Genomic DNA, 9,435 nt, shown 5'->3' with positions numbered 1-9,435 from the left:
TGCTAGCGCACATACTCTTAGGCAAGGCCAAATGGTCTCCCATTTGGTTTTCCTGCATCTCATTCTCCTTCAATCCATTTCCCATGTAGATGCAAAATTTATATTCCTAAAGGCCTGACCATACCATTCCCCTGCTCAAGAAGTCAAGGTAGCTATCTATTTCCTCCAGGATAAAATAGACACTAATTTTGGCATTTCAAACCCATCACAGAGTCTGGCTCTAATCCATCTTTCCAGTAGTATCTTTTTTTTGTGGGGCAATGAGGGTTAAGTGACTTGTCCAGGGTCACACAGTAAATATCAAGTGTCGGAGGCTAGATTTGAACTCAGGTCCTCCTGATTCCAGGGCTAGTGCTTTATCCCATACCACCTAGCTGCCCCCTGTAATCCATCTTTCTAAATCAATTTCACATAACTTCATATTACACACTCTGTGTTCCAGCCAAGCTGACTTACTTGCTGTTCCCTGTATGCACCATTCTATCTTTTGTCTCTGTGTTTTTGTACAGACTGTCCCCCATCCTTCTGGGCATCTTTGGCTCCCTTCAAGGCTTAGCTAAGGTACCATCCTATGAGTTGTCAGTGTTTCCTTCCCCACCCCTTATCCCCAATCACCTTGTCTATATTTTGTATCTACCAGCCCTGGAGTCAGGGAGACCTGCCTGTGTGACCCAGGGCAAGTCATTTAACTTCTGCCTATTTCAGTTTTCTCATCTGTAAAATAGATGCTAATAATCAAACCTACTTTCCAGGGTTGTTGTGAAAAGAAAATGAGATAATATTTTAAAAGCACTTTGTAAATCCTGAAATGCTTTATAAATACTAGCCATCGTCAGCATCAGCATCATCGAGTTCATCATCATTATCATGATATGTGTACATGTTGTTTTCCATAGGAAAATACCAGCCTCTTGAGGTTTGTGTTTGCTTTTGTCGTCCTATCCTTAACATGTAGCACCTAGTAGGTATTTAATTAATGTGGCTGAATTGAATTGAATTCAGCCCTGTGATCCCCTTTTCAAGCAGGGTCATAACTAGAAGGCACATGAGGAGTGAGGGGTAATTGCTTTGAGTACGAGTCTGATGGAAGGGAAACTGCAAGGGACAGAGTGGGAGGCAAAAGGGGAGGTGTCTGGGCATTTTCTCTTATGTAAGCCAGGGCCATATGAAATGGTAGAACAGAACTACCTGGCCCCTAGTCTTCCATCCCCTTCCCTCCCCTCCCCTTCACCAAACTCCCCTTTTCCTGTTGTAGGCACAATAGCCCCTCTCCCAATATTGCAATACTGATCTTCAAAGACAACCTTAACTCTTCTTCCCTATCCTCCCCCTATATCCTATGAGCAGCCAGGTCTTGATAATTTCACATGCACAGTATCTCTTGAATCCCTTTGCACTCAATTAGCTACTAATTTTTAGATCCTCATCACTTTCTCTATTGGATTTGGTTAGAAGATAGGGCTTGGACCTGTGATTTTATTGGTGTGGGGAGCTCTGGGATAAAGAAACTCTATCATTACAAATGGGCACCTTCTCTACAATTTATGTTGTTCCGTTTTCAGTCATGTTTCACTCTTTGTGAACCCATTTGGGGTTTTCTTGGCAGAGATACCGGAGTGTTTTACTATTTTCTTCTCTAGCTCATTTTACAGTTGAGGAAACTGAGGCAAACAGGGTCACACAGCTAGTAAATGTCTGTAACATTTAGGGGTTTTTGTTTGTTTGTTTGTTTTTGTTTTTACGAACAAGGCAATTTATTAGTGTTTCTTGTTGGCAGCGGCCACCTGTCCGGCGATTCTGTCCCGGTCTCTCTGTCCCTGAGGTGTCAGCTTCAGGCCCGCATCCTGCCTTCCAGGGCCTGCAGAACCCTCCGGGCCACGCTCTTGGAGCCTTTGCTGAAGTGACTGGGCATGACCCCATTGCGCTGGCACCCGCCGTAGATCTTAGTCATGGATACCACCCCTGCCCCGCCTCGGAGGTACAAGTGGCAGGCGGTGGAGGCAGCCCGGGTGTAGAACCAGTTCTCGTCATAGGGCGCCAGCTACTTGTGTTTGGCCAGCTTGACGGTGTCCACTCATTCGGGGACTTTCAGCTTCCCTGACTTTTTCAGGAAGGCGGCCAGGGCCCGGACAAACTCCTGCTGGTTCACGTCTTTCATCGTGACTCCGGGCATCTTGCGGACTCTGCGCGGCCAGTCACCGGAAAGGGAGAAACGGGGCTTCCCGGCCTCACAAGAGCTGTGACATTTAGGTTGTTTTTTTGTTTTGTTTTTGTTTTTTTGTTTTTAGTGAGGCAGTTGGGGTTAAGTGACTTGCCCAGGGTCACACAGCTAGTAAGTGTTAAGTGTCTGAGGCCGGATTTGAACTCAGGTACTCCTGACTCCAGGGCCGGTGCTCTATCCACTGCGCCACCTAGCTGCCCCCGACATTTAGTTTTAAAGAATCATGTAGAACTGAATTTCTTTTCTGTGTTTTTTTTTGTGCCCCCCCCCCCCACTTTTTTTGGCAGGTCAATGAGGATTAAGTGACTTGCCCAGGGTCACAAAACTAGTAAGTGTCAAGTGTCTGAGGTCGGATTTGAACTGAGGTCCTCCTGAATCCAGGGCTGGTGCTTTATCCACTGCACCACCTAGCTGCACTAGAGCTGAAGTTCTTAAAGCATAGTCTACAAGACCTGTGGGGGCTCCCAAAATCTTTTCATGAAGTCTACAAAGTCAAAACTATTTTCATAATAATACTGAAAATGCTCCTCATTTTCCAAACTCCATATCTATGTGAGAATGGATTTTCTTTATATAGTTCAACCAAAATAAAATTGAATGCAGAAACAGATATGAGAATCCAGCTGTCTCCCATTAAGCCAGACCTTAAAGAGATTTACAAAAATATGTAAAATAACATTTTACACTATTCACACTAATTTTTTTGTTTGGTCAAATAGTTATTTATTTTGCATATAATGGGTTTATTATTGATATCAAAATGAATAAATATTTAAACATTTTTCCATTTTAATTTTTAAGATGATAAATCTCAATAGATGTAATCCACATAGACAAGAGTTCCTTGGGATTCTCAGTAATCTTTAGGAATGTAAGGGGGTCCTGAGGTCAAAAAGTTTGGAACCTGTTGGCTTGAGCACTAAGAGATTGAATAACTTGCCCGCCGTTATATGACCAGTATGTATAAGAGACTAGGCTGGAATCTGTGTCTTCATGGCTTTGAGGCTGGTTCCATGCTCCTAATTTATTTTCCCTGCACCCACTCTTTCCCTTCTCCAATCCATCTACCACTCACCTACCAAGCCAATCTTCTAGGCTACAGCACAAGCTCCACAGCCTTGGATCTAAAGCCCTTCATATTTGAATTCCTATTTACATTTCTCACCTTCTTCTATAGTCCCTCACATGCTTTGCTTTCCAGATAAGCTGTCTCCTTCCCCCTCCCCCCCTTTCCCCCTTCCCCCCCACAATGAGGGTTAAAGGGTTAAGTGACTTTTCCAGAGTCCCACAGCTAGTAAGTGTCAAGTGTCTGAGGTCAAATTTGAACTCAGGTCCTCCTGAATCCAGGATCCACTGCACCAACTAGCTGCTCCCCAAACTGTCTTATAAGCAGTTCTCTGAAGATGGCATTTTATCTCCTGTTTTTGTACTTTTGTGTAAGCTTTTCCCCATGACTGGAATGCACTGCCTTCTCACCTCTGTCTCCCAGAAGAACCCCATCTTCTGACAAGGCTCATCTTAGGGGCTGCCTCTGTGGAGAAGTTTTTGCTGATTTCCTTAGTTGCTAGAATATCTACCTGTCTGTCTATCTGTCTGCCTCTGTCTCTCTTTTGCCTCATCCTGTCTTTCTCCTGTTTCTGTGTCTGTTTCTCTCATTCTCTCTGTCTCCACCACCACCACCAGCAGCAACATCATCATCAATTTACTTATTTGGATATATCATATAGAATGCAAGCCTCATAAGAGCAAGAGCTATTTCATTGTGTGTGTATACTTAACACAGAACATTGCACATACAATAGAAGGTGCTTAATAAATGGTTGTGGAATTTATCAACTCTAAAATCATTCCCAATTCTGAATTCCATAATTCTATAATCCTAACATGACATTGAATGCTGGGACTCTGAATAGAGACTGGAAGAGGCTGCCTTCCCATCTGAGTGTGGCTTCTTAGAGTTCTTTGGTATGCCCCAGAAACATTTATTAAGTACCTCAGGTATGCAAGAACTGTCCTAGGTGCTGAGAAGACAAAAATAGAATGAAAAAACCCCAGGTCCTAAAAAGCATATTTTCTCCTGTCTAGCTGAGGCCAAGTTCTTCTCATCCCCTGGTGCTAGGGACCATCTCTGTTTCTTCTCTTTGGTATCTGATCCTGTCTAGCATACATACACATGCATACAAAAATTAAAAACTGGTATTACTAATAATAGGACTGCTTGGTGATTCAGTGAATAGAGCTGGGTCTAGATTTAAGAAGACGAGTTCAAATTCAGTCTCATATACTAGCAGTATGATTCTGGACAAGTCAATTAACCTTTTCTTGCCTCAGTTTCTTCAACTATAAAATATGGATAATAACAACACCTTCCTCCTAGGGTTGTTATGGGGCTCTTAATATTTGTAAAGCACTTTGCACAGTGTCTGACTTAGAGTAGGTGCTATATAAATGTTAGATATTATTATTATTATTATTATGTTTACAAAGTTTTTTCCTAAGATTTACATAGTGCATCTGTTATCCCACTAGATCCTCACAACAACCCTGTGAAATATATGCTAATGGTATTGACCTCCATTTTACAGATGAGAAAAAATGGGGTAGGTGAGAACTTTTTTCTTTTTTCTTTTCTTTTTTTGAGGGCAATGAGGGTTAAGTGACTTGCCCAGGGTCACACAGCTAGTGTCAAGTGTCTGAGGCCTGATTTCAACTCTGGTCCTCCTGAATCCAGGGCTGGTGCTTTATCCATTGTGTCACAGCTAGCTGCCCCCTATAGGTGAGAACTTTTGAGTAGACAATGGATTCTTATCCTCTAATAAATGTTCCCAGAAAGGTCAAGTGAGTTCTCCAGAATCATAAGGTGAATGGCCTAGCCAGCTCCAGAACTCAGGTCTCCCCGACTGGCTTTCTTTCTATTGTATTATACCAGCCTCCTTCACTTTCTCCTTCTTCCTGGATCACCCCCCCTCCCCCAACCTCACCTCCAACTCCAGAACAGGGCACCCTGTTCTTCACGCTCGTTCTGATGGATTGCACAGATGTGCCTAGGCTGTCATGATATCTTTCCCAAGACAGGGAAGGGAGGAGGTCAGGGGGACTAGGGCAGGGGAAAGGTGCATGTGAACCACAGAGGGCATTCCAAAGCAACATCTGCCACAGCTGGGCTCTTGACTGGCGAGACACCCTTCAGTTACGCTCCAACAGATGCTTCCAAATAAATCAGCGTCAGAGTGGGATGAGACTTGTGGATTGTCCAAGTTCAGGGAAACCAGATCTAGGTTGGAGAAATACTGCTTTCTGTGGGAGCCAGGCAGGGCTCCTTGCGATCATTGATTTTAGCATTGGAAAGGTCCTCAGCAATTATGTAGTTCAGACCCATTTTACTCATGAGAAAACTGAGGTCTAAAAAAAAGAAAAATGTTTTGCCCAAGATTATAGAATAGTAAGTAAGAGAGAGGGACTTCAAACCCAATTCTCCATCTCAACATCTTTTAATTATATCATTTGAAAAAGAGAAGACTTCAAATGCAAGGATTTGAAAGGAGATTGGGTATGCAAACTACTATGTAAGTAGCATCATCCTTAATGCCTCCTGTCATGGTCCCTCTATTTCCACCATTTTCTCAGTTGATTCAGGTACCAGATGCACTTTATTGCAAACAGAGGGAGAGGTGAAATGAGGCCATTCAATCTGCTTCTCTCCTCCCTTCTACACCTAACTTCACTTGAGAACAATCAGACCAAGTGATTTGTGGAGTGAGGGGCAATGTGGGCTTATGGAGTGTGTGTGGGAGTCAGAATGTCTGGGATCTAGTCTTGGCTCTCTTATGGACTGGTTTGGGGAATTTGAGACCTATCTAAGATCCACACTTGGGTTTCTGATTCACTGTATTAAAAAGAGACTATAGTGAGGAGAAGCTTCAGAGGTTATTAGGGTAAGTTCCACCCCCTAATTTTTATACATGGGTAGAAATGAAGAGAGAGAAGTGAATTGACTTGATCCACTCTGTTGTATCTCTGGATATAAAGGCCTTGTTACTTTTTTTTTTTTTAGTGAGGCAATGGGGGTTAAGTGACTTGCCCAGGGTCACACAGCTAGTAAGTGTTAAGTGTCTGAGGCTGGATTTGAACTCAGGTACTCCTGACTCCAGGGCCGGTGCTCTATCCACTGCGCCACCTACCTGCCCTGCCTTTTACTTTTTAACTTGAATTTTGACTTGTATCTCCGGTTTTTCTAACATTTCAATTTCTGAAAATATCTCTCTCCTTTGCAACAATTATTATTGTAAAGAAAGGGAAGAGAAAAAAGGCAAAAGTAACTGTCACATGAGCTAACTTTGACAATATAGGTAATGTTCTATACCCATGGTCCTCTACCTCGGCAACGATGTAAGGGAGGTTCATTTTCTTATCTCTTCTTTGAACTAAGCTTGTTCATTATAAAACGTTCAATTTTATCATTAGGTTTTTTTTCCCCACTTACATGGTTTTAGTCTTTGATTATAATTTTCCTGGCTTTGCTCACATCACTTTGTATGAGTTCATTGTCTCCTCTGCTTCTCTATGGTCTTGATATTTATTGTTTCTTTTAATACACTAGTATTCCATTATGTTCTTGTGCCACAATTTGTTTAACCATTCCCAAATGATGGACATCTATTTTGCTTCAAGTTCTTTGCTAGGTAGTCTAATTATAAAATGAGTGTTTGTCCTCATTCATATGGCAAATCAATCAACAAACATTTATTAAGTGCTTTCTCCTTGTACTATGCTAAGCACTGGAGCTACAGAAAAAGAAAAAAAGGAAAGAAAAAAATTAGTAGTTTCTTCCCTCAATGGCATCTAAACTCATTGGATTCATCTTAAGAACACCCATTTCCACTTCCTGCCTCTTTTTACCTTAGTTTTGGGATATTTGTGATTGAATATAAAGCAGAAAAATGAATCCTTGAATGATTATTTCCTTTCCTCTTCCATCACAATTTCAGAATGACCACCACAGAGATGGAAGAGTCCTCAGGAATCATCTAATCCAAACTGTATATTAGGTAAGAACTCTATCTACCATATCCACAGCAAGTGGCTTTCTAACCTTTCCTGAGTCAATGAATTCAGATTTCTTCCTTAAAGATTCCAAGATCTTGATTCACCTATTTCTTTATCTTACCCAAGAAAGAGCCTTCATCTACTTCCTATATCACATATTGTAGTGTCTCTCAACTTTTTTGTCTGTCTCACAATTTGGAATTTCTTTCTGCTATCTAACCCAAATCTGTCTAGCTGCAATTTAAATGGATTCCTTTTTATCCTAGCTTCAGGAGATACCATGCCACTATTCCCTACTGTGTACACAGGATCCTTTATTCAGGAGTCCTCTTGTGATGCTGAGATATAGGTGATGAAAGGATATGGCTGGCCAAGAGAGGCCAGTATGGGAGTCCAGGTTGGCAGACAGGGTTGAAAAGATGTCCAAGCTGTAGACTGGAAAGTGGGTCAGATCCAGAGAGAGCAGCTAAAACACTGAGGAGCAGGCAGATACTGTAGTTTAGGAAAGGCAGGATCCAGTATCCAAGAGATCATAGAGTTAGCAAGTATAGCACTAAGATTTCGAGACTGTGAATTCCTAATCCTAGGTAGGGCAGAGGTTATTTGTTGCATGACCTGCTTTTGGAAGGGATGAGGTGGATGTCACCAATCACATGCACAAACTAGCTTTATTACTTTAGAATCCATTTATTGAGATCGGCCATTTGCTGTTTATCAGACAGGCATGGGAAACTGTGGAACCATGAGGCTATAGATGGCTTCCAGAAGGAAGTAAGTAGCCCCCCAAGTGAGTCCTACCTCTACCCCTGGATGAGGCAAGGGCAATTATTCCAGGACTACCTCACAAACCAGAAATTGGGGCTGATTCAGAAAGTAGGGGCCATGAACCTATTGCCTCCTGCATTTACCTTGGCAGTCAACCCCCACCCCCTACTATCCCTCCAAAATATTTGAGGACAGAGTTCACTGAAGTTCTCCTTACTTACATAGTAGGACATGCTTATGCCTGGATAGGACAAGGGTGACAAATTATAAAAATAACTTTTATTGACATATCAAACATTTCCAAATCCATTGGGGTGGGGAGGTGAACAGCTCTTAGGGCAATACATAATGCTAATACTGAGCTCAAGCAGAACTTAGGCAAAATTGTGAGGAAGGTAAAGTTTGCTTGGAGTACTTCTCTATCTCCCCTTTCTGTGCCTGGGGAGTCAGTACCCTCCTGGAGCCTCTTGGCTGCCCCCAGTCTCCCACTAGCATACTCTATCAGAGCTGCCCTTCTAAGCCAGCCCACAGAACTTTAGAACTTTTCCTCCTGCTTACTCATTTGCCATCAAAAAGTATCTTTAAGGGCCATATCTCAGTAGGTATCCTCTTCCCCTCAGAGCCAGGGCTAGCCCATCTGATAAAATAATTTATGCCAAAATGTTAACAAGAGATGGTGGCTTAATGTGTTTCTCTCTCCCAGATCAAATAGGAATGTCAGTAGAGCCTCCTAGATATTAAGCTTTGATTCGAAGGAATGGATCAGGCACCATGGCAGGGGGCCAATGGCTACTGGGGGAAGCAAGTCTTTCAGGATCCTTTAGATCTTACCGCTAGACTTATGCTGACTAGCATGGGTCTTGTCTTAGAGAATATTTTTAAAGAAAGATACTTGCTCTGAGGATTTTAAAGAAATCCTCAATGTCTCTCCCTCTGGGATGTTTTGAAGGAAGTATGCTGCCTGAAGGAAGCAGGGTTAACGGATGATGTGACCATTCTAGGTTCTTTCCAGCTCAAGAATCTAGTTTAACTCTACATTTTAAAGAAACATTTTAAGAAGAGGAGATCAAATCGCTGGATGGGGAATGACGTGGGGAGCCATTGCAACAGCATGAGAAAGTTGGAGAGTAACAGATTTAGAGTTGGAAGTATGTTAAGACCATCTCATCCAACCCTCTCATTTTTTTAGGTAAAGAAATTGAGGCCCAGAGAGGTTGTGACTTACTGAAGAGTGAAAGAAATCACTGAACTGGGAGTTCTTGAACTTTTGTCTTAGCTTTCCACCCAACGAGTTGGGGGACCTTCTCTTTGGGCTACAGTTTCTGAATCTATAAAGTGAGGGTTTAAACTAGGTGGTTCCTGAAGAAACTTCCTGCTTGAAAATTCTATAAAACTGAAGAAAG

General features: G+C 42.3%; 1 pseudogene; it reads right to left on the bottom strand.

Annotated features, from left to right (window-relative positions):
• Positions 1-1,757: 1,757 nt before the first annotated feature.
• On the bottom strand, positions 1,758-2,173 carry LOC122745794 (annotated as a pseudogene).
• Positions 2,174-9,435: the final 7,262 nt, after the last annotated feature.

This window comes from Dromiciops gliroides, chromosome 3, assembly GCF_019393635.1.
Source record: "Dromiciops gliroides isolate mDroGli1 chromosome 3, mDroGli1.pri, whole genome shotgun sequence".
In the NCBI taxonomy this organism is placed as follows: Eukaryota; Metazoa; Chordata; class Mammalia; order Microbiotheria; family Microbiotheriidae; genus Dromiciops; species Dromiciops gliroides.
Note: the sequence above shows the minus strand (reverse complement) of the source record. Positions and strands in the feature narration are given on the sequence as shown.